The sequence below is a fragment of the Nanorana parkeri genome, unplaced genomic scaffold, assembly GCF_000935625.1.
Source record: "Nanorana parkeri isolate BGI_ZX_2015 unplaced genomic scaffold, ASM93562v1 scaffold121, whole genome shotgun sequence".
NCBI lineage: Eukaryota > Metazoa > Chordata > Amphibia > Anura > Dicroglossidae > Nanorana > Nanorana parkeri.
The window spans coordinates 1788668-1805098 of record NW_017306389.1 but is presented as its reverse complement, the minus strand read 5'-3'; positions in this window follow the sequence as shown (position 1 = coordinate 1805098).

The window sequence follows — 16431 nt, the reverse complement described above, 5'->3', positions numbered from 1 at the left end:
TGGCCCCGTTTCCTTGTAGAGTCCTATGCAGCCACCATTGTGTGTGCTAGTAAGATGTGTGTGTATCTCTGCATACACATAGGCACAGTAAGGCAATTCTCTTGCATCCCCCCCTGCTCCTCCTCCTCCTTCCTCCCTTCTCCAAGCCAGTAGATGGACAGCTCCTGAGTACTTTGCTGTCCCTTGTGATCTGGTACTGGACAGGAAGTTCAGGGAAACAGTGCTGAAAGCATTGGAGCCAACTGTTGACTGATGACTGTAAGTGCTTGGCCAAAAACATAAACAAATACTTTTATTGGCAATGTATATTTGTTTCATCTGCATGCAGCATGTTTTATTACATAGACACCAGCCCAAGATAACATAATACCGGCAGAGTGTATGTTAAAGTATGTAATCCCTTACAGTGCACGTCTCTTATTTTCCTCTTTTTGGCCTGTAAAAGAAATACCAAGTGTTTTATTATATCTGTTAAATATTATCTGTTGATCCTGCCTGAAATTCAGAACTGTCATGTGTCCTCTTTACTTTGTGATCTCAAGGAGTCTATTCAGCCCTCCCATTTTTTTATCTTGGACTAAAAAACAATGAATCCTATTTTGTGAAGATGAGAAGAGGGGGGATTCTGTATTTCAGCAAATGGCACCTAGACAGAGCTAACATAATGTCTTGCTATTTCAGTCCAGAAAATGCTGCATGGTGTCGGCACACAAGAGAAAGCAGCTGAGTGCATTTCTGGCAGACCAACAGGTATTTTCTGTAATTTTATGTTCTTGGAAAATGAGATGCATGCATTGCAGGGATGTTCTGCATATTTTTTTCAAATATAATTTTGCTCTTACATACGCTTTAAAGCTAAGTGGTAAATAGTCTGTTTATAGAAATGTACCTTCTTCCTCAGACTTTGCAACAATTAGCTTCATATACTAGTGTTGATATTTTTGGCCCATCCATCCCTGAAATCTCTGAAAGCAAACATTGTTATCTCATGTTTAAAAAAAAAAGAACAATTCCAAACAGGAAGTACTGTTTGCATAAACAATCACAGTCATTTACTTGCCGGAGACTCAGGAAGTTACTAGACAGGTTCAAAGAATCCTAAAAGATACTTATAAGTACAGTCCAGCCAGTGAAAATGCCTCCCAATGTGTACATACCTTCCCAATGCTTCTTATCATCCTCTACTAAGTTATCTTGTCCTGAAAACTTCCTGGGAACACAAATCTTATTTCATAAAGTGCTGTAGGATATTCCAAACACAAAGTCCTCTGTTTCCTGGAAGGTCCAATATAACCACACTGGCATCTTTGCCTACCTTCCATCTTCATGCCTGACTGCCTGGCATTCGCCCCTTCCCCTCTGCCCTTCACATGGCTCCTCTAGCTTTCATTCCATGCTCCTGCATTGCTCCAGATCCCTATCAATGACAGGCAGGTGGCCAGACCATGTCTACATCAGTTCCTGGGATACAAAGTCCTCAGCACTCCAAACAAGTAACTACGTCTCACAAATTTCTGGTGAACAATAGCTTCACAGACATATAAAGCAATGTTTCGAGGACCTTGCAGGGTCTATTTCCTAAGGCAACATAAGGTCACTTTATGTTGCCTTGAGAAAGGGACCCTGCAAGGAAATAGCAAGAAAAGCTCGGCAATGCTGTTCTCTGTTTTCCTCTGATAGGTTTCTTTTAAGGCATACTGAGCTTTGTCAGTAAAAATCAGTGTGACAGATTAACAAGAATTAAAGAACATGTCAAGTCTAATGCACACTAACAGGGTTATTCACAAAAAGGTGAAGAGTTTGAAGAAGGCAGGAGAAGTGAACAGTCTAGGCCAAAATCGCTGAATTTGAAAAATTCTCCAATTCAGCTCTCTTTCCAGTTCAGCTATGTTGTCCTAGATTGTTCACTTCTCCTGCCTTCTCCAATCTCGTCACCCTTTTGTGAATAACCCTGTAAATGTATGTGAATGTAATGTGCTAAGAAAGGTTTTGAAATTACCTTATTTAGCTGAGCTTCCAAGTGGTCACATAACCACTATCTTTCCCCTCCTCTGTGATCATGGTTGCGAGGAATTGGATTTTTGGTCATTCATATTATTAGCGGTTGCCTGGAGTAAATATCAGGATCCAGTATGTGTTGCAAACACTACATATAACCAATAGTAGAACAGTTACTATGCAGTCCAGAGCCTTATTGGGTGTTGACCTTTTGCACACCTTTTGCATAAACATGACAATGCAGACAAGGGGCCCCAGTAGTGTAAAAGACTGAGCAAAAAGCAACCAAGCAAAAATGACCAATTAATGTAATGCCATTTGCATTTACCTGTGGACGGCCACGCCTAAATGCAAACTGTTTGCGGTCAGGAACAAATCGACCGCAGGTAATCACAGCATGCGCGATTGCATGCAAATGGCCTGCAACTACTGCAGGTAGTGGTAGCTGTCATTGTACTTTACAGCGTCACCCACCTGCAGCAGATCGCATGAGTCAGCTGGAGGAATTTGTGGGACTCATATGATAGGCCCTTTTTAAAGATGTGAATGGGGCCCTATATAAAGGATGACATCTCCTGATCCCTTGGGCTGTGCAGGGAGAAGTCACAGCTGGCTGGTTAGGGTCACATGTGTCAGGGGCATAGGCTGGGCTCATCTAAACTCATGCAGAATTTGACTCTTTTCGATAACTTTTGCAATTAGTTTCTCTGTGTTTATACATTCTCTATATCAGGTATCAAGAACAAAAATATATAATATTTGTTTTTATCATTTCACTGATCTATGTTGTGTAATCATTTTAAACACACAAAATACTTTGTGGTTACTATTAAGCTAAATAAACACAGGGAAATATTTGCCTCTGTTTCCTGTCCTCCAAAGTATGGCAGATTGCAGGCTGTTCAGTTACTGACTTATACAATTTGTTGACTTATTTGATTAGTATGTTCAGTGTGTAAAGTAAATGTTAGTAATTAAAGTAAGCATGCGTTCACTTTGAACCCATTCACACCTATGCATTACGATACAGCATTTTACCTTGCCTTACTGCAATGCACAGAAGCGTGCCTTTGTCACTGCTCTGTGGCGCCAAGTACTGTAAATGGCACCCCAATAAACTATGCAGCAGGGCAGCACCTCACAAGGTACATGACATGCGCAGTGGTGCACTGTAAATGGGCTGCCTTAATGCAACACACATTAACACACAACATAACGGGCATTCATGTGTATGCCTTATAGCAGAACACAAGCTTTACAAATATTTATATATATCCTTACATTGGGCCAGCTTGGCACAATAAATATATATGATCCCTGGTAGGGCCAAGAGGATTCTGTAATACAGTGCCGTAGCCGCAGCTCCTACAATGTATTACAGCGTCTTAGGGGGGTTGAATGGCTTTCCATTGCTGTTAAAACACAGTCATTAGAGCTCATGAAGAGAGTCTGTGACACCTTTTAGAATTCTGTAGTGCATCCAAGTGACAAATGTTGGTGCTTGCTCCAGATTCATGTACCTGATGTAACAGGTGCATGAATTTGGCGCAACCAGCATCATTTGAGGTGGAGAGGTGCAACGAGTCCTCAGTGGAGCTTTGGGTTGCCACCTGTCCAGGATTCACACGGACAGTTCGGGTTTTGAATGCTGTATTCGGGTTTCATGGCAGCAGAAACCCGGACACAAGATGTCAGGCAGACAGGGGCAACCAAAATTAGGATAGGGGCTACTGGCCCCCCACTGAAAATAGTTCCAACTGTGATATTTACATATGAATGGGCTGCACTTTTTACCTTTGAACAAGCCACGACTCATTCTCCGACAAAAATGATCGTGCGTTGCTGGAGTGTTCGGGTTTCGCTTGAAGAAAAGGTGGCAACCCTAGTGGAGCTCTGATTTAAAATCACAGGTTCAGCATTACTGAGCTCCCACCCAGCCACTGCACCTGTCACACAGGCAGGTGCAGTGGTAGATGGCTTCTACTGTGTGTGGGTGGAGTCTAATGGGGAATTCAGAGAACAGAGGTCCCCATCAGGTCAGCTCTGCTGCAGACTGACAGCAGGCAGTGGGCAGATGCCATAGCCAGCCTGCTATTGGCTATATCACCGCTGCATGCTGTCAGTCTGCAGGACGGCAGACCTGATTGGGAACTCAGTTCTCTGAAATTCCCCATCAGGCTTTGCCCACTCTCAGTGGCACTGGTCGTTAAAAATGCTGTCGGATGTAGCTGACAGCAATCATCGCTTTTGCAATGCAACATGTGCATGTATGCGAGGTGGCAGACATTTGTTTGTGTTTTTAATTTATTTAATTTAAGTTTATTTTTTCACTTTTTTTTGTTAAAGTGACATTAAACCCTCAGGTTTTTTAACATAAAACAATACTGTAATGTGTGCTTTACTGTAATCCATGGTTGTTTCCCTTCTCTTTGCTGCTCTTCCTTTTAAATCCTTATCTGTTCTCATGCTGGGCAGAACTTCTGTTTTGCAGCAGACTGCCTTGTCTCTGGAATGGCTACATGGTGTCTGTGTAAAGGTTTGCAACCTGAGCCAGCACTACAGGAAGAGGCAGTCAGCTGCAAAGGGAAGTTCTCCCCAAGCATGAGAAGACATGATTTAAAAGGAAGAGCATCAAAGAGAAGGGAAACAACCATGGATTACAGTAAGGCACAATTATTATTATACAGGATTTATATAGCGCCAACAGTTTGTGCAGCGCTTTACAATATAGGGCAGACATTACAATCACAATACAATTCAAGACAAGATGGTAAGGAGGGCCCTGCCCCTGAGGGCTTACAATCTAAAAGGGAGGGGGAAGTGATACATGAGGAGGGAGCTGCGTGGGGATGAATTGTTTGAAATAGGTCATGAATAGGTCATCCTTGAGATCATTACATTACAATATTGTTTTATGTTAAAAAATCTTAGGGTTTAATGTCACTTCAACTTTATTTCTATCGCATAGGGGGCACCAACATGCGGCAAATAAACAACATAGTACGCCTATGTTGAAAAAGATTTGTACATTTGCGCCAAAAACTGGAAAAATGTAAATTGTGATTCCTGTGCTATATAAGCTAATATCTGCGCTACATGTCACGGATCTCCGCGTGGTCTGACTCCCTTTGATATGTGTCTTTACAGATACTGAACAGAGGGAGACTGAGCTGGGAGAAGCTGCCTCCTCCCTCCCTCTGTCTGGCCGAGTAGAAGGGAGGAGATGGCATGAGTGTCCGGACAGACACACACCATGGGAAGCAGAAACAGGGTAGCTCCGTGCTGCTCTGCTGCCTGCACCCAATTTATTTTTGGCTCTGAATTTTCAAGCTTATTGTGTCAGCCCTGCCTACGTAGTTTCTGATGCATTAAAAAGTACACATATTTCTTCTCTTCTCCATAACCCCTCCATGTACACAGGCACAGAGCACAGGAAGTTATCAGCTAACAAGATTTCTGGTGAAATCAACAGGTATTTTTGCACTTATTAAACAGGTCAAACAAAACACTTTGAACTGTATATTTCTGAGACCAAATGGGAACAAATAAGAGAAGTTCATTGTTTACATGCACTTCAACATACATTCTGCTGGTTAGGTTAGGCTAGTGTTCATGTAATAAAACATGCTGCATTAGTTACACTGATATTCTAAGCAAGTTTCTGTTTTGTCCACTATAAATCACTTTCCAAAACACAGTTTGTTGGAAACATGTTGATGGGATATTTAATGTTCACAACCCCGGAGAATTTTCCCTTTTCCCAAAACAAGGTCCTCAACTGTGTGAGAGTGCTGGCACAGCATGAGCGTATTTACCTCCACAGGAAAGGCTCTGGATGTGTATGCCTGAACCTTTCTATAACAACAAACACCATTCTGTGGAAAATAATGTTTCCATTGAGATGTTATGGTACGCACATACCACTGTGGTTCCTGTGCGTTTTTTTATGCCTTTGCCTTTAACACTGCTAAAAATGCTTTGGGTATATTTTTGTGCCAGTAAAGCCATAAAAATTCAGGGAACGCTCACTGCATGGTGCTGCTGCACTTTGTGTAGATGAGTAAGACATCATTTCTACGTGGCTCGGGCATGTAATTGTATCTAATAGAAACTCTTTCCAAGTACAAATGCATGCATCCAAAATGCATGTGAAAGTGAGTTAAAGGAGAACATCCTCATAGTTAGACCCGACGTGTGACAAAGAAGCAGTCACAGGTCGGCGCTACTGATTGGGAAGTAAGCGAACACATACTGTCGCACGCTCACTTTCCAATCATCTCCCCGCAGAGAGCGGATACTGTCAGTCATGGCTCCCCGCAGAGAATCCCCCTTCCCTTTCCGATCCTCTAGCGTTGAATGGAGGAACGGAGGGGGAGGGCACAGCTGGCTCTGCCTCTAGATAGGCAGAGCCCACTGTCACTCACGCAGCTGGTTGGATCCAGACAGTATTGTCGGGTTCCGTCCCGGCTGCTGTACTATTGCCCGAGATATACTGAGCTTTGGGTCACATGAGGACGCTAGTATATGTCCTCTCGTGGCCCTAAAGAGAACTATGGGGAAAAACACTTAGCCCATAGTTCTCTTTTAAGTTAATTATTCCAATGGGCATGAGGAAATGCCAGCACTCCATGTAAGATTTAGGTATTTTACTACAAAAAGTATTCATTGCTGTAGGATTTGAGGTCATGCCTTCACAAAGAAGACCTATGTGCTCTTCTAACATTCTATTTGCGAAATAGAGGTATATCTTACATGGGGTGATGGTCTTGTTCATGATGAGTCTCTAGCAGCACCACCGTTGGCTGTGCACCCTGGAAGTTTGAAGGCGAGAGGTTTGTGCTCAGGATGGATACATCTTTCAAATTTCAATGGGGACACCTGTTCCAGTAACAACTATCTAAGAGGGCATTTCCCCGCTTTTTGGAGCGATTTCCTGTTTTGCATCCAAGAGAAAAGGTTGAGGGAAATCTCCTGAATGGGACTTCTGAATGGGAAGTCTAACCAAAATTTGAAAGGTTGTCATTTGAAATAGACTTTAGAAATGAAATTTTCATTTTTATTATACAGGATTTATATAGCGCCAACAGTTTACTCAATGCTTTACAATATAAAGAGAGACAGTACAATAACAATATAATTCAAGACAATCTAAAAGAGAGAGACGAGTGATACAAAAGTTCATAGATGTGAGGGGATTAGGATAGTAAAAGTTCAGTTTTTAGGTGGATACACAGGGCTTGAAAAATTTTAGCGTGCCGAGTTCCCACTGGAACTAAGGGGCCAAGGACAACCCCTGAAAAACAACCCCACACCATAATCCCCCCTCCACCAAACTTTACACTTGGCACAATGCAGTCAGGCAAGTACCGTTCTCCTGGCAACCGCCAAACACAGACAGGTCCATCGGATTGCCAGACAGAGAAGCGTGATTCGTCACTCCAGAGAACATGTCTCCACTTCTCTAGAGTCCGGAGGCGGCGTGCTTTACACCACTGCATCCGACGCTTTGCATTGCACTTGGTGATGTAAGGCTTGGATGCAGCTGCTCGGTCATGGAAACCCATTCCATGAAGCTGTCTACGCACTGTTGTTGTGCCAATCTGAAGGCCACACGAGGTTTGGAGGTCTGTAGCTATTGGCTCTGCTGACAGTTGGCGACTTCTGCGTACTTCAGCATGCGCTGACCCCGCTCTGTCATTTTACGTGGCCTACCACTTCGTGGCTGAGTTGCTGTTGTTCCCAGTTGCTTCCACTTTGTTATAATACCACTAACACCTGACCGTGGAATATTTAGTAGCAAGGACCTGTCCAAGGCTCGTGGCTATTTCAAGTGTGAGAAAGGATTGATTCATGAGTCATTGCTAGAACCTTCCATATACCACAGGATAGGGTGTTCACAGCTCTCACAATCTTAGTACCCAAAGACAATGTCCATTCTCAGAGATCACATCCTTTACACAGGAGGCCAGTGTACACGCAGTCCCAGTCAATCAGCTATTCAATTGCTGTGTAGGAGAGTATCTAATGTTTTTTTTGCCCTTTTATTATGTGTGACTAAATCATTAAGTTTCCTCCAAGAAAATCCTTAAATGAATCACTTCACACACAAAAGAAAAAGGTATTAGGTAATGCTGTTAACAAATTGCATTTGCTTGGCAACCACATCACATTTATATCTGTTACCGGCTCACATTATATTTCACTATTACAATTTACAATACATATGATTCTGTATCATTAAACGTCTCGGCCAGCGAGATGAAGACGTGTGATTCATACAGTCATCTGGGTTTATCCCAATACACTGACTGAAACCTAGACATAACATTAAACATTAAAAAGAACTATTTCCCAACATAACAAATGTGTGGCAAGCTTTAACCAACCCTCTAAAAGTGATGAAACATGCATAAAAGTCACCGTGTATTTTAAAGTTATTACCAATTAACTTTCCATTTGAATTAGCAGCCAGAGATAATTCTCTAAGGCCTCATGAAAATGAAAATACATAAGTCCAGGTGCGTAAATGTACCTGGGAGCATGTAATGCTTTGCTATGGCTGAATGTACACCTAGGTGTTTAGCAGCGTCTAGGTACATTCAGTCTAGCTGCATTTACACAAACAAGATCTTACTGCGTCCGGAGTTTTGTATGTGAAGAGAACCACCTTACCCCTTCATAAATTACTGCTTGTGTGATTGGCTCATCACACGCTTTTCCCAGAAGTCTGCACAGAGCTCAAAAGCAGAGGCATCCCCTGCAACAGGAGTTTAAAGCAGAAGTAAAACCTAGCGAGAAAACAAAAAACAGGTAGGGTTTTTATGACAGAAGAGTATGTCTGTATGTCTTTTCTATCATAAATGCTGCATCCCTGCCTGTCAGGGCTTGTGTGCACTGAGCAGCACATGCGCAGTTCAGTGCATAAGCTCGGCAAGGTCCTGTGCCAAAATGAAGTAACTGCATATGCACTGGAGATACATCATCCTGGCTCGGCCAATCAAGAGGCTGAAGATGCCAAACCCAGAAGAAGAACGGGAGAACATGGAAGTGCCGGCAGCACAGGAGAAGTGCTGACACTGCAGCGCTGGATAGGATAACCTGCAAGGTAAGTCGGCCATAATGTGCTAATATGCTTTGCATACTAGCACATTATGGCAAACACTTCCTGGGGGTCAAAAATATTAGTTTTAATTTTTGCTGCTTACTGCCAGTTCAATTTCTGGTGACATACATTACTATTCCAAAGCCTAAAAGGATGCGCTTGGGCTGTTCCTTCTCCTCTTACAACACTTAAGATGGCCATATGCAGCTGAAATCCGACTTGTGGACGGCCTGGTTGGTATCACCCAGCTCCACAAAAGTCAAAGCAAGTCAAGTTTAAAAGCGGAGATTCCTATATTCACGCTGTTTAGTGTAGATGGACAAATCTATTGATTTTCTCGCATTCAGCCTGTCAAGCTATGCATGCATGACATATTAGACTGCTAAGGAGGTGATAATGAATGCAGATCCCTCAACTCAGCAGTCAGTTTGTGAATCTACTACAGAATCTGTCATTTATTTTACATCCTACTAAAATGTTTTCTCAGTAGATTACATACAAGAGATTTGTTTTTTTGTGTGGAAATCTCCAGATATCAAACAGGCCCATTACTGCACACATGGTATAATATGTAATGCTCTGATGGAGACAATTGCATCAAGTGTTGCAAACTAATTTGGCACTCACCAAAAATGTGCGATTTTGTGTTCTTACTTTGGGTAAGGGTGGGTGAGCATTTTTTTGCCATCTGTGTCTGATTGAGGAGATCCTGTCTGATAGCCACAATAGGAAGTAAGAGGAAATCCATCCAAAGAGAGGGAAATCTCTGTTGGTCAGCAGGTCACCAGAACTAGCGTCCCCATTGGAAGATTTCCCATCTATTCCTGTTCAGATCACAACCAGAAATGTGGGATTTACTTTCATTGATAATGGACACCGGGACAAATCAAGAGGGTGAATCTCCTTAATGGGGACATAGGCAGTAATATGACCGGTGTTCTAGTCCTTCTCCACTCTATCCAAAATGAGGGCTTCAGTTGCACTTTAAATATAAGGAGAGTATAACCAGAAAGGTAGAAATGGTTTTGCAACTACTGGAGTAGGTAATGTTGAAGGGCCTGCCAAAAAATTACACTACACTTTGCAGACTGTATACACTATTTTACTTAGCATAAGTATTCACCCCTTTCACTTATTTACATGTTTATCGGTGGGACTGCAAAACTTCACTATGCAGTAGAGCTCCCGGCGCCAATCCTATCTGACTCCTGAGGGTTGGTTGAAAGGGGGGACGGGACACAATGGCCTTTGTGGTTCCCTCTTTCGACCCCAAATTATTGCAGGACATAATAGGGAAAATAGGGATCACCGGGAGAAGCCACAGCACCCAGTGGGGAAGATGCTAATCTAGAATGTAAATTCATGTGAATTAGATTGATTGGGGGAAGCTTTTTAAAAGCTGGCCGACTATATTTTTTTTACAATGTACTGTTTTTGGACTTTTTTTTCCCCCCCGACTGGGTCAATTTAAAAAACTTTCCAGGTCACTACAGTTTTTCGGTAAGTCTCTACTAGTTTTTCACATATGGATCCTGCAGTTTTACCCCACCTGTGAACACCATTCGACGGCTGGTTGTACCAGAGCTTGTTTGGCAGTTTCACAGCAAAAATGGCAAAAAACTTATGTAACTAAGACTCAACATTAAAGCCTAATATTACTGACCTAAAATCCCAATTATTCCACTTTAACTTCAGGTAGTAACATTACAAAATATCCAAGAGGGAGTAAAGGTAAATACATAAGAAAAGCACTGCAGAACCACTCATATACAACCCTACCCTAAGGAGCATACAATCTAATGTATTTTATGCCATAATAAGAGTGTTTATTTATACACTAATAGTATGTTTTAGTTGTGAGAAGTAACAGAATGGATGAGGAAGATGTATAAACATATATGGATAACAAACTCCACAAAGACAGTGTCCCTGGATTCCAGGACACCAACACTTCAAGGTAAGAGAGCTTTATGTGGTAAATAAACCTGCCATATTCCCCCATGGGCTAAGACCATAGTAAGAAATGCACCCACTTTAATTACATTTAAAAAAAGGCATTTTTGATTGAAGCCTGCAGAGCATTGCAACTGCCATTTGTGCATCAGGGGTGCAATGCAGAGGCACCTGCAGTGTTTACATTCCAAGCTTATGTCTATACTGAGGTACAGACCTTCTGTTTTGGGGCTGCAGGGAGTAAACAATGAACAAGTGCCTAAATGTCACCACACTCGTGCTGTCTCAATCTGAAAGGATAAGTTCACACTAGCAGCTGCACTACAACACACTGGTGTGCCTTAGCTATTACAGCGCTTAGACACCGATCCCAGTGCACAGCACCGTTTACTTTTTGGCGTGAGAACCATATTGAAATGTCACGAGTGACATTTCATTAAAATCTATGGGCACAGGTGGTGCAATGTGGTTATACCACGTCGTGGCCTGCTGTGCTGTAAAAAAGAACTGCCAACACAGCCCGAACACATTTGATGTGAATCAGCACTAAATCCCTCCATGGCAATAGCAGATAGGATAAGTCCTCCCATTCACAGATCCACGTGAATGGCTAAATTCAAACAATAACGGTACAATCTAGGGAGAAGCACTCAGCGAAAGAGGGGGCAATATAAGGAAGGGGAGTTGGGGAAGGTGACCAAGTTTCATGATACCCCGCAATACGGGTCCCAAACACAAGTCTAATGTGCTATTATGTAAATTCCACTTTAATATAAAGAGCTAAATATGTCAGAACTGCAAGTGTTTACTCTAAGGGATTGTCAGTGTTATCAACTTCACCTAGCAGAGTAGAACATTCCTGAACGATACAGAAGAACAAACCACGACCAGGGGATGCTGTGGCCCAGAACTTACTAGAAAGCATTGCAATGATGACATTCTACAGAAATCAGAGTGAACCCAATACGACAACATGGCCTTCGTTATATTGGATATGATACTGAGGGGCAGCTATGGTCAAGATTCCAATAGAACAGATTCAGAAACTGCAATGAGGAACAGAGAAAGGGGATATATGTCTTTGCTGTCCACAGCAACCAACCACAATCCGGCTTACGTTTTTCTACCACAATTTAGGCCTCATTCGCAAGTCCTAAATCAGCCATGGTGTGGCACGTATACTGTGCATACCTGCGGCCGGGATACCAGGTGGTCTGATCAGCCGCAGCCGCTTGGTCTGTACAAATCAATGACAGACTGATAGGAGCCGGTGATGCCTGCGGCAGTAAGCATGTATCTGCACATGCAGGGGTTACCTGCGCTTAAGAACAGATGTCCGACCCTGGACGCAGATCAATTGCGTACATGCCCGATTATGTGTGAATAAAGCCTTAGACAAAAAGGATCTTGCACACTATCTCCACATGTTATGTATGATCAGGAACACTCAATATAGAGGATTCCTGTTCATTTATAAAAGGGAAGCATGTTCACTTTTCTTTCCTCTGCTTACAAGCTACATTGTATGGTTAATATGCATCTCTAGCAAAAACTTTTGTTATTTAGTTTTGGATAGTGTATGGAAAGGTTAGAACCTGTCTAAGCTTTTTATTGCAGTTTGTGTACTATGAGGGGATTCACAGTATTTGTCAGGGTTACCACTGTCACTGGTACAGAAAGTAATGGAAAATCCAAAATTTTCGGCTGTCAGCAAAATCTTTGGGACACGTTTCCGGTGACAACTGACTGAGAGCTTATGTTGAAGAGACTTCCTCTAACTTTCTGTTTTGACAGGAAGTGAAGGGAAATCTCAACTACAGGACACAAACAATTCTGATATGGGTTCTAAACACCCCCTATTTTATGTAAAACAAAAGAAAAGTTTTGGCTAGAGACACACTTTAACTTTTGTTGTTTCTTAGGATCTGTGTCAACAGGCTTTGGGCTTGTGTCAATGGCACTGGTTTGACATTAATTTGAGATGTTTCTAAGATCATTGAGAATTCATTGACAGCTGCATCTGACCTGCAGTGGACCTCCTTCTGACCTGCAATTGTTCTGCTCTAAGCAGGTCTTGCATTCCCATAGACTTGTTTGGGAATGTAAAACCCATTTGAAAGGAACAAAAAATTGTTAACGCAGGCCCTAAAACTTCTAAAAATTATAATGCAATATGTACATCAGGGGTGCCCATTAGGTCGATCATGATCTACCAGCCTCGTGCGGCTGCCAGCTGAATGTGTCAGACGCCGCAGACGGGAAGGGGCGGGACACCTCTCCCCGTGTGCAACCCCGGCCACACAAGCACCGCGGGAGGAGAGGACGCCGGTGTTCTATCAAAGATTGTGATTGGGTTGGAATGTGTTTTTTTCAGGGTTAAAATATGTGAACGGCAAAGCTTTCTCAGCTGTTCCATGGCAGATCGGCATCGCAGATGATATGTGCAGGAGAACCGGTCTGCCCTGGAACAGCTGATCGGTCCCGCAATGTCACTTCTATCTGACTTTGTGAAGTGTCAGATCGCACTCACAAAGTCGGATAGAAGTGAGATTTCAGGACCGATCAGCTGTTCCAGAGCAGATCGGTTGTCCTGCACATGCCATCTGCGATGCCGATCTGAGATGCCCTGGAACAGCTGAGAAAGCTTGGAATTCTACACCTTTTGCTGGTCACATATTTTATCCCCGAAAAAAATGGGCATGATAACGTTAAAATGTGTGACCACGTGACCGGTCACACTTTCCACCACCAAAAAACTGGGCGGGATTATGTTAAAATGTGTGACCACGTCACCGGTCACACATTCTAACGCAGTCACAAACTTTGATAGAACACCGGCGCCCGAAAGGAGACCTGGAAAGCTGCTGCAGTGGAGGTAAGAAAAGACAGATAGGGGAGAGACAGCAGAGAAAGTGAGAGAAGAGACAGCAGAGAGAGAGAATAAAGACAGCAGAGCAAGTGAGAGAAGAGAAAGCAAAGAAAGTGAGAGAAGAGACAGCAGAGAGAAAAGACAGCAGATAGAAACAGGGGAGAGAGCGGGGAGAGAGAGCGTGAGGAGAGAGAGAAGAGACAGCCAAGAGAGAGGGCCGGTTCACACCACAAAGTCTGCGTTCCAGAGTGTTCACACTCTAGAACGCACCGAACGCAAGCCGGCCGGCTCCCTGCGTTCAGGGGTTCGCAGTGTGATCGCCCGCACCCGAAACGCAGGCACATTAGTGCCTGCGTTTCAGTCCAGTGCAATCAGCAAAAATAGTGATTGCAGCATTTTTGCAGATCGCACTAGACCGTAACGCAGGCACTAATGTGCCTGCGTTCGGGGTGCAGGCGATCGCACTGCGGGCGAGCAGTACCGTTGACTTCAATGCCCCAACACACCCCCTCCCGCCCCTGAATGCAGTTGTTTTTTTTTTGGTAGATCTCATTGAGCTCGTCATTTGAAAAGTAGATCAACAGACGAAAAATTAGTCAGTAAAATATCCTTTTTTGGATATGATGCTTGAGGTCAGCAAAACCAAGTTTCCAATACAACAAATTTAGAAACTGCAATGAGGAACAGAGAAAGGTATACGTCTTTGCTGCCCACGGCGACCGACCAACCAACCACAAGCTGATTTTCATTTTTCAATAACAACTTAGGCTTCATTAATCCTAAAATGGCCATGGTGCATCCAGTATACTGCGGATACCTCCAGCCAGGATACCAGTTGGTCTAATCAATGGCGGGTGCTCAGCCTGTACAAATCAATCAAGATGCCGAAGCTTATATCCGCACATCCAGCGGTTACATGTGGTTAAGAACAGATGTCCAGCCCTGGATGCAGATAGATTGCGCCCATGGCCGATTTAGGATGTGTGAATGGAGCACTAGGCAAAAACATATCATATTGGTTGTAATGGGCAGCACCAGCTCTCTTCTTTCCTCTAGTTGCAAGCTATGCTTCCTAATTCTATGTTTAGTTACGTTAACAAACTTAACAAATAATTGGAACGCAGGGATGGTCCAAAGTCATAGTGTGGCTGGGTTCCGAAAACTGGAATGCAATGCCCAAAAGGGTTCCCCAAATTGCTTATGCAAATGGTTTTTCCATAATAGATCTCTTAGACTCTAAGAGATTTATTATGCTCTCACGGCAGGGCCCTCCTTACCATCTTGTCTTGATTTGTATTGTAATTGTAATGTCTTCCCTAATTTGTAAAGCATTGCGCAAACAGTTGGGGCTATGCAAGTCCTGTATAATAATAATACAATCATTAGGCAACCCATTGGGGTGCTTTCTCCTTGTAAAGATGCCTGTTCTCTGCAGCTTCATTTCCAGAATCCATTCATGCTTGTCTTTATTGAACTGCCCCTGTGCTTCAATTAAAAGAAAATTGGAAACTGTACAAGTAAGGAGGGGGGCTCCCATGGATTTAATCTATTTAAGCATTCAAAACTATTATACGTGCTTACTTGGTTTTTATGGGTTAATGCACTAGTCTACCTGCCTGGAAGGAAGCAATAGATTATGCAGTATTACATGCCAACTAAGAATGAGCTGAGGTTCTAACCAAACCTGGTGCTTACCTGAGCTCCTCCGAACCAGTCACTGGCATGGGGCCAACCACCCAATCATCTGTGGGCTTGTGCTTTTTTTCACCTATTTTTGGAACCATAGACTTGAATGAGAGTACCTGAAAACACGCCACACAAGTAGTTTTGGTGCCTGGCAACTGGTCTCCTCCCAGCAACCTCAGGCCTATGAACAAAACAGAGGATCCAGATGTGTGCATGTTGGATGTGGAGTCTTTGGTCCACCTTGTGAGGGCCTACAAAAAGCTCTATGACCCCAGTAATGCCTATTACAAGAACCGTAGCAAGTGGCAGAGGGCCTGTCAAGAAATAGGGGGTGAATTTTTCCGGGACTAGGAGCTCCAATAGCACAAGACACCATAGCACCACACACAAAAAAATAAACAAACCAGGAAGTAGATAAAGGGAAGATGGCAACATTTTATATCACAAGTGTTACTGCTTCCCAATGGCCATAACAAAAACACGCTCCAGTGTGAATGGGGGATAAGATGAATCATAGCTGTGTACAGCAAAGAAAAATAAAGCCAATGACAGACCTATGGGGGGGAACCCTGAAGATGTGTTATTAGTATACACTATATTGCCAAAAGTATTGGGACGCCTGCCTTTACACGCACATGAACTTTAATGACATCCCAGTATTAGTCCGTAGGGTTCAATATTGAGTTGGCCCACACTTTGCAGCTATAACTCTTCTGGGAAAGCGTCCACAAGGTTTAGGAGTGTGTCTATGGGAATGTTTGACCATTCCTCTAGAAGCACATTTGTGAGGTCAGGTACTGATGTTGGACGAGAAGGCCTGGCT